The 8,557-nt window shown below is 49.7% G+C and overlaps 1 protein-coding gene across 1 annotated transcript in view; it reads right to left on the minus strand.

The window, feature by feature from the left end:
• Nucleotides 7,792-8,557, minus strand: part of NKAP (NFKB activating protein) — a 43,336-nt gene continuing 42,570 nt past the window's right edge. The window contains exon 11 of the transcript XR_002340533.1: nt 7,792-7,874. The gene's annotated coding sequence lies outside the window, so the exon portion shown is untranslated. The remainder of the gene's footprint in view (nt 7,875-8,557) is intronic.

Genomic DNA, 8,557 nt, shown 5'->3' on the forward strand with positions numbered 1-8,557 from the left:
AAAGAATTGCATGTTCAGTGCTGAAGGTCACCAGATAGCATGAAGATCTGAAAAGGTGTGAGTACAGTAAAGGTGGTGCTACTCCATGGGTGGAGATCAGCAGTCCAGGTGACCAGGGGGCCTCTGGATGAGAAAACTAAGTTGTTCGTCATCTCAGTCTTCTATCCGGTTTAACATTTTGATGTGCTGATGCCCTGAAACACCTGCACTGTATGGTTTCCGCTGACTGCATCTTACAGGACTGGGCTTACAGAGAAGGAGGAGGCAGTCACGCTTTAGAGGAATACTCTATATATATTGTGCCACCCTGTGATGATGAACCTGTTTAAGGAGAACTATGCTCACGATCACAAATTTAATAAAACATCGTCTTTATTTAGAGCTACACAGGGCTCATTTTGCTGATCATTATGAGAACTATTCTGGAAAGGAACTATCTGCAAGTAGTACAGATACAGGTCCAGGAGACTTGATAACGTTCCTAAATCTGTAAATCTGTTGATTTTCAGGAGTTCTGGTTTTGGCTCAGTGGTAACAAACCCAGCTAGTTATCCATGAGGACACAGGTTCCATACCTTGCTCAGTGGGTTAAGGATCCGGCATTGCCATGAGCTGTGGTGTAGGTCGCAGACACAGCTCAGATCCCGTGTTGCTGTGGCTGTGGTGTGGGCCGGCAGCTGCAGCTCTGATTTGACCCCTAGCCTGGGGATTGCATATGCTGCAGGTGTGGCCCTAAAAAGAAAAAAATGATTCTTAGGTCTGTTATCTGTCCACTGTAGCTTTATGCAGGGCTCATCCACTAGAGGATTAGATGAATGTCAGGGCTGTGCAGTGAGGGGCTACAAAGTGGCAGGTAGAAATCAGTTGGTCAGGTTCAGCATTAGCATCAGAATTCTTCACCTCCCTTTTTTGTGGTACTTGCTTTCAAATTTAGCCCCTCCCCCCTTCTATGGCACGCAGACATTCCCAGGACAGGGATCCACAAAACTGAGCCACAGTAGTGGCAATGCTGAATCCTTAGCCACTAAGCCACCAGGGAACTCCAATTTAGCTTTATTTATTTATTTGTTTGTTTATGACTTTTTAGGGCCGCTCCCACGGCATATGCAAGTTTCTGGGCTGGGGGTTGAATTGGAGCTGCAGCCACAGCAATGGAGGATCAGAGCTGTGTCTGTGACCTACACCACAGCTCATGGCAACGCCGGATCCTTAACCCACTGAGCTAGGACAGGGAATCGAACCCGCATCTTCATGGATACTAGCCGAGTTCATTACTTCTGACCCACAATGAGAACTCTGATTTAGCTTTATTTTTATTTTTACTTTTTTTGGCCATACCCATGGCATTGAAGTTTCCAGGCCAGAGACTGAATCTGAGCCACAGCTGTGATCTCGACCATTAGCTGTGGCAATGCTGGATCCTTAACCTACTGTACCAGGCTGGTATAGAACCTGAACCTCCATGATGACCTGAGCTGCTGCAGAGACAATTCTGGATCCTTAACCCATTGTGCCACAGCGGGAACTCCCAATTTACCTTTTTTTTTTTTTTTTTGTCTTTTTAGGACTGTGCCCTTGGCATATATAAGTTCCCAGGCTGGCGGTCGAATTGGAGCTGGAGCTGCTGGCCTACACCACAGCCACAGCAACGCTAGATCTGAGCTGCATCTGCGACATACACCACAGCTCACGGCAATGCCAGATCCTTAACCCACTGAACGAGGCCAGGGATCAAAGTCAGTTTTATTACCGCTGAACCAGGACGTGAACTCCCAATTTACCTTTTTTTATAGTCTACTGCCAGGGAGTGAACCAGATTGACACCTTGAAGCTAGGTTATAGCTGTCCTTTGCCAATAGCTCTGACAGATGTGGTCTGGCTACTGACCTCAGGTGGGTAGATCATCTGCTTTTGAAAGGATACTTGGGAAATAATGCCATTCACTGGTTTTATTTGTTTATTTATTTAAGTATAGTTTCTGTACAATATTATATAAATTACAGTTGTATAATATAGTGATTGACAATTTTTAAAGGTTATACTCCATTTACAGCTTTGGCTATATTCCCTTTGCTGTACTATATATCTTTGTAGCTTATTTTATACATATGGTTTTATTCTTTATTTTTTAAAATATATACTATATTCACAGAGCTCTAAAATCCAGCAATATAAGGTATTCAGTGACAAGACTTCATCCATCTCCCACTCCACCGTCACACTAGCCTGAAAGGCCTTTCTGCACATATAAATATAAATTCGTGTTCTGTCTTCTGTGCTGGTGACACCTGGTAGAGAGTTTACTTTTACGTCATCTGTTTGGAAGAATAGCTCTTGTTCAAAACTACATCCACCAGGCTTCCGTAGTTACTTCTGGGGTCAAATGAAATAGTCAATAGGAAAAGACCTTGAAAAAGATTAGAGGAAGTTAAAAAAGAAAGAAAAAGGTTAGAGGAAGCCGTATACATTCAGAAGAGGGAGGAAGAGGGTGGCATTGGCCTTTGGGAAACACTTTTTTTTTTGGCCGCACTCGGCATACATTAGTTTCCCTGCTAAGGATCAAATCTGAGCAGCATCTGCGAGGACGTCAGATCCTTAACCCACTGTCAGGCCAAGGATCGAACTTGCCCCTCCTCAGCCACCCAAGCCACTGCAGTTGGATCCTTAACCCACTGCACCACAGCAGGAACTCTGGGAAACACTTTTATGTGAAATATTCATGAAAAAAGAGAACATCCTAGAATCAGCAATTCTAACTTATAAAGACCCTTAGACATTTAGTCCGTTTCTGATTCTTCAGATGAGGAATCAAAGGGAAGCAATCAGCTAGCTAGTAGCAGACCTGGGACTAGAATCTTGGTGTTTTGACTCCCAACCTACTGTACTTCTAACTGTTCTTTGTGGCTCACTTCATTAAACACTACTGGCGGAGTTCCTGTCATGGCTCAGTGGTTAACAAATCCGACTAGTATTCACAAGGACACGGGTTTGATCCCCGGCCTCGCTCAGTGGGTTAAGGATCTGGTGTTGCCGTGAGCTGTGGTGTAGGTCGCAGACACGACTCAGATCCAGCATTGCTGCAGCTGTGGTGTAGGCTGGCAGCTACAGCTCCGATTGGACCCCTAGCCTGGGAACCTCCATATGCCACGGGTTCGGCCCTAAAAGAAAAAGACAAAACAAAACCAAAAAAACCACTACTGGGTAAATGCCATATGCTAGGCACTGTGCCCCAAATTTGAATAAGACAGGCTTGCCCTTCTGGAGCTGGGTCAGTAGGAGTGAAAGACAGTTACAGGATAGGCTGATGAGGTTCCAAGACAGAGGTCTGCAGAAAGCCACAGCACAAAGCTGGGGCCTGAACTAGCCTTCAGAGCTGGGGAAGGGAAAGGGCTTCTAGTAAGTTCCAGGTGATGCCCACACCAAGCCAAGCCTTAAAGGTTGGGGAGCATTTATGAGATCAGCAACTGCAGCGAGAAAACAGTGTGAGTGTGAGGACACAAACTAGCCATGGCTGTGTGGGAAAGAGCTACAAGTAGTTGTGCAATACTAGAGCAAAGGGTGCGAGGCAGGAAGGAGGGGGAAGAGGGACTGGAAGGCTGGCAGGGCTCATAGCACAAAGGGCCTGTATGGAAGGTGCAGGGTTGGACCTCTGAAGGCAGGAAGCCGGAGAGTGGGGTGGCCACCTGCAGACATCTCTGGGCTGCTCTGCAGAGCATGGACTGAGGACTGAAAGTGGTGGTTCTCAGCCAGGCTGAGTTTGTCCCCCAGGTCACATGTGGAAAATCTGGGAGACAATTTTCACCATCACATGGGGAGTTGGAGAAGGTGCTACTGACATCTAGCGGATAGAGGCCTGCAATGCTTCTCAGCAGCCTACAGTGCCCAGGGCAGTTTTAGCGGACCTGCAATGGCACTACTGCTGAGACTGAGAAACCCTGAAAACAGCAGAGTCTCCACTAAGAAACACTTTAGGAAGTGTTGCTGGCTTTTTTTTTTTTTTAAATTCCTACTTGGAGTTCCCGTTGTGGCTCAACAATAACAAACCAAACTGGTATCCATGAAGATTCAGGTTTGATCCCTAGCCTTGCCCAGTGGGTAGCGAATCCAGCGTTGCTGTGAGCTGTGGTGTAGGTCACAGACACGGCTCAGATCCCACATTGCTGTGGCTGTGGTGTAGGCAGGCAACTGTAGCTCCGCTTCAACCCCTAGCGTGGGAACTTCCATATGCCTCTGATGTGGCCCTTAAAAAAAAAATCTATTTATTCAGAAGTATATGGGCACAATTCTTCTTCCTCCCATTTCTTGTTTTTTTGTTTGTGTTTGTTTGTTTTGGCTGCACCCACAACATGCAGAAATTCCGGGCCAGAGATCAAACCCAAGCCACAGCAGTGACAATGCCAGATCCTTAACAACTGATGAGCCACCAAGGAACTCCTTGTTCTTTTTTTTTATTATTATTACAGTTCAGATCCCAGGTCCTCCCTCAGCTCACCTCTAAACCTGAATATTCATTATTAAAAAAAAAAAAGGAGTTCCCGCTGTTGCACACTGGGTTAAGAATCTGACTGTAGTGGCTCTGTTGCTACAGAGGCAGGGGTTTGATCCCTGGCCCAAGGCAGTGGGTCGAAGGACCTGGCATTGCTGCAGCTGCAGCTCGCATTCAGTCCCTGGTCTGAGAGCTTTGGTATGCTGCTGGTGCAGCCATAAAACAAAAAAACAAAAAAAACCCTGAACTTTATTCCATCCCTGGAGGCGTGGTTTTTATATCAGTGATGATTCCATTTTTCTGGAATGTCATTTATTAAAGTTCTAATATCCCTCTACTGGGTCACTCATCTTTATAAACTACAATAATAATTTTTCATTGTAGGAAAAAAGGGATCCACCCACCTGGCACTGACCAGCAGAGAACTCTGCATGTGTGACCTTTATGGAGAATGGGCCTCAGTTTAGGAAAGGCCCTGGGCTCCTACTGCCTCCTCTCCCTTCCCGGGACACTCCGGTGGCCTTTTAGACTAGAAGTGAAGTCACTCAGTCACTTATTTAGAGCCTGCCCAAATCCAACCTGCCTTGTTACATCTGACACCGTATCTTCCCGCCTAGACGGCAGGTGCATTGAGGGTGGAACCTTGTCAAACTCAGCTTCGCTTCATGGCAGTGCCTCCCACCTGCGCACTTTGCAGGTACTTAAATGACACGTGCTGGCTGACTGGGCTCGCTTGACAAGAGAACATCAGCGTTTAGCCAGAGCTTCATGGCTGAGAACCAACAGTCTCGCTGGGCATAAGCAGGGAGGACTTAAGAGGAGGGGTGGGGGAGGAGTAAGAAGCTAAATAAGGAAGGGGGTGACAGGGTGAGCCTCAGGGCACAAGGGGAGCGAGGGCAGGAACTGAGAGCAATGAACGGGACTGAAGGGACACGGGTGGGAAAGAACAGAATTCGAGGCTCAGGGAGGTCCCCGGCTTTAGCTCCCGCACAGTCCTTAATTCAGGAAGAAGCCGGCAGCGACCTTAATGCATCTCCAAAGCTACTCTCTCTGGCGAGCACCGCATCCTTGGCACAAATTCGCCCTACTTCCCACAGGCGGGGCAGGCGAGGCCCCTGCCCTCCCCCTGCCCAGGCGGAAGGAAGGAAGCTCAGCGGGCGAGACGCACAGGCGACCCGCGTCCTCGTCCTCGGTCTCCCCGGAAGCAGACCGCGCACACTCGCACACTCCGCACTCACCGCGGGCGGGGAGGCTGCCTGGGCGGGGTCTGGAAGGGCCTGACGTTGTGCACAGGCTCCGCCTTCTGGCAGGTGCACGCGGGCAGGTGCCCCAGGCTGGACCGCGCGCGAGGCTCCCAGGCCGGAAACCGAAAGGGCTCGGGGCTTGGGGCGGGGGCGGAAGAGGGAGGCTGCCGAGGGCCGAATCTATTTCCTGCCCCTTCCCCGCCCCACCCGCTCCTCTCGGGGCTTCGGTGTCACTTCTCCACCCTCATCTGCACCCAGGAGGAGGCGTCCGAGGAGGGCAGGTCTGGAAGAACCAGTTCCCCTCGCAGCCTGTCACTCTGGACAGCCTGGAGGCCAGAATGTGTTGTTTCAATGAGGGGCTTGGCTGCGGGGAGGAGGTGAAGTTCTGGCCCACGGAGTTGGAGCTCCTGCTTCAAAGAGGAGCCTTTCTAATCGGCTGGGAACTCTCTCCTGGCTCCCCCACGAAAACCCTTTGCCTACTAGGAGTTTCTCCTGTCTGGCCTGCAGGTCTCTCTCCTCTGGGCAATTAAGAACCCCACTGCCCGCCCTCCTAGGAGGGGTTCTCCCCTCCAGCCTCTAACTAACAGCCCCAGGGCTTCTTAGCAGAGGTCTCTCTGCCCTGCCCACAAAAGCTTGACACACAGGAGGCTGGGGACCCCCCCCGCCCCGCCTTTTTTTTTTTTTCCGTCTTTTTAGGGCCGAACCCGCAGCATATGGAGGTTTCCAGGCCAGGGGTCGAATCTGAGCTGTAGCCGCCAGCCTACACCACAGCCACATCAGATCCGAGCCACACCTGCGACCTACACCACAGCTCATGGTAACGCCGGATCCTTAACCGCTGAGCGAGGCCAGGGATCGAACCCGCAACCTCGTGCATGCTAGTTGCGTTTGTTAATCACTGAGCCACGACGGGAACTCTGGAACTCTGCCCTTTTGGAGTGCAGCTACCGTGGAGCCTGGTGTTCCCAGCCCCCCACCCCCAGGGAACCCAGGAGGAGAGCAGGGCTGTGGAACAAGACCTGCTGTGGCGCTAGAAGGTTCATGGCAGTTGGTCTGATGGGCTGTGTGGGAGTCAGACCAGCAGAGAGAGCTGAGGCCAGTCCTCATCATCAGTCATGTTGGTAGATCAGGAGCCTGCGTCCTCACCAACACCAGTGTCCACGAGAGTCCTCCTGCCTCGGCTGCTGGGCATTGGGCCTGAACAGTGAGAGCTCAAGATACACCTGCCCCTGCTGTCCCAGGCACATTCTCCCAGCTTTGGGTACATGGCAGGTGCTTTCTGACTCCTGTACTTTTTGATTCTGCCCCTTGTGATTAGTCTCTTCCTCATCATGATTGTGGTACCTAACAGTTCTTGGTTACCGTGGACAAAGAATGTTGCCCACCATCAAGCCAGCAGCTCCTGCAGCCTCCCCAAAGAAAACAGGATACTGGCCCTAGATAAGATGTATATCTAAGAATGATTTCAGTGAGCCCGGATTCTTGCCTCTTCCCACACACAGAAAAGCGCTAAAATCACTAACTTGAGATGCCTGGGGTTGTGTGTGTGTGTGTGTGTGTGTGTGTGTGTGTGTGTGTGTGTGTGTGTGTGAGATTAACAGTAATCTTTTGATGTTTGACTACTTTTTTTTTCCCAGAAAAGACTATATATCCTGGCTCCTCCCTTACCTCTTTGGAACAGTTCCTCAGAGCTACCTGAGAGGCTGTCTCCCGGGCTCTAGTCTCTAGATAAAACACAACTTGAAACTTCTAGGTCATGCATTTTTGTTCCAGACTACAGCACTTAGAGTGTGCCCATCCTTGTTTTGAGTGCCCTGCATGAATTGCTTCGTCTCATCTTCTTTTTAAAAATTTCATCATCTTGTCAACCTTATGAAGTGACTCCTATTAAGATTCCCATGTACACATGAAGCTCAGAGAGGTGAAACAACCTCCTAAAGTCAAAGAGCCTATGCATAGCAGAGCCGGAATTTGAAATCCTCTGTCTGGGATCAGAGTCTGAGTTTCTCCAACTAAGCCGCAGTATCTCCCGCCCCGCTCCCTCCCCAATCCCATCCTTACCTCACTACACCATCTCAGCAGCACAGTCTGTGTGTGGGTCCTAGGTCTGTGTGTCTTCCAGGCAGTGAGCTCAGCATTTCATCCTGGATAAAGAAGACACTTGGCAAATCACTTTCCTTTCTTTATTGGGATTGAGACCAGCTGTCCTTTTTTTAAGGGCCACACCTGCAGCATATGGAAGTTCTCAGGCTTGGGGTCAAATCAGAGCTGCAGCTGCTGGTCTACACCATAGCAATAGCAATGCTGGGTCCGAGCTGTATCCGAGACCTAGGCCGAAGATTGTGGCAACATCGGATCCTTAACCCACTGAGCAAGGCTAGATATCGAACCTGCATCCTCATGGATACTAGTCAGGTCCTTAACCCGCTAAGCCACAAGGGGAACTCCTGAGACCAGTTATCTAATGGTGAGAAAATAGCCACTCCATATTACAAAATCCAGGGGTTCTGAGACTTAGAGCTTTCATGGATTAATAAAATTAATAAAATAAAACTGCTTCTGGGAGTTCCTGGTGTGGCTCACTGGGTTAAGAACCTGGCTAGTGGAGTTCCCATTGTGGCTCAGTGGTTAACGTATCTGACTAGGAACCATGAGGTTTCGGGTTCGGTCCCTGGCCTTGCTCAGTGGGTTAGGGATCTGGCGTTGCTGTGAGCTGTGGTGTAGGCTGCAGACACGGCTCAGATCCCGGGTTGCTGTGGCTCTGGCATAGGCCAGTGGCTACAGCTCCGATTTGACCCCTAGCCTGGGAATCTCCAGATGCCACAGG

Source organism: Sus scrofa, chromosome X (assembly GCF_000003025.6).
Source record: "Sus scrofa isolate TJ Tabasco breed Duroc chromosome X, Sscrofa11.1, whole genome shotgun sequence".
NCBI classification, from domain to species: domain Eukaryota; kingdom Metazoa; phylum Chordata; class Mammalia; order Artiodactyla; family Suidae; genus Sus; species Sus scrofa.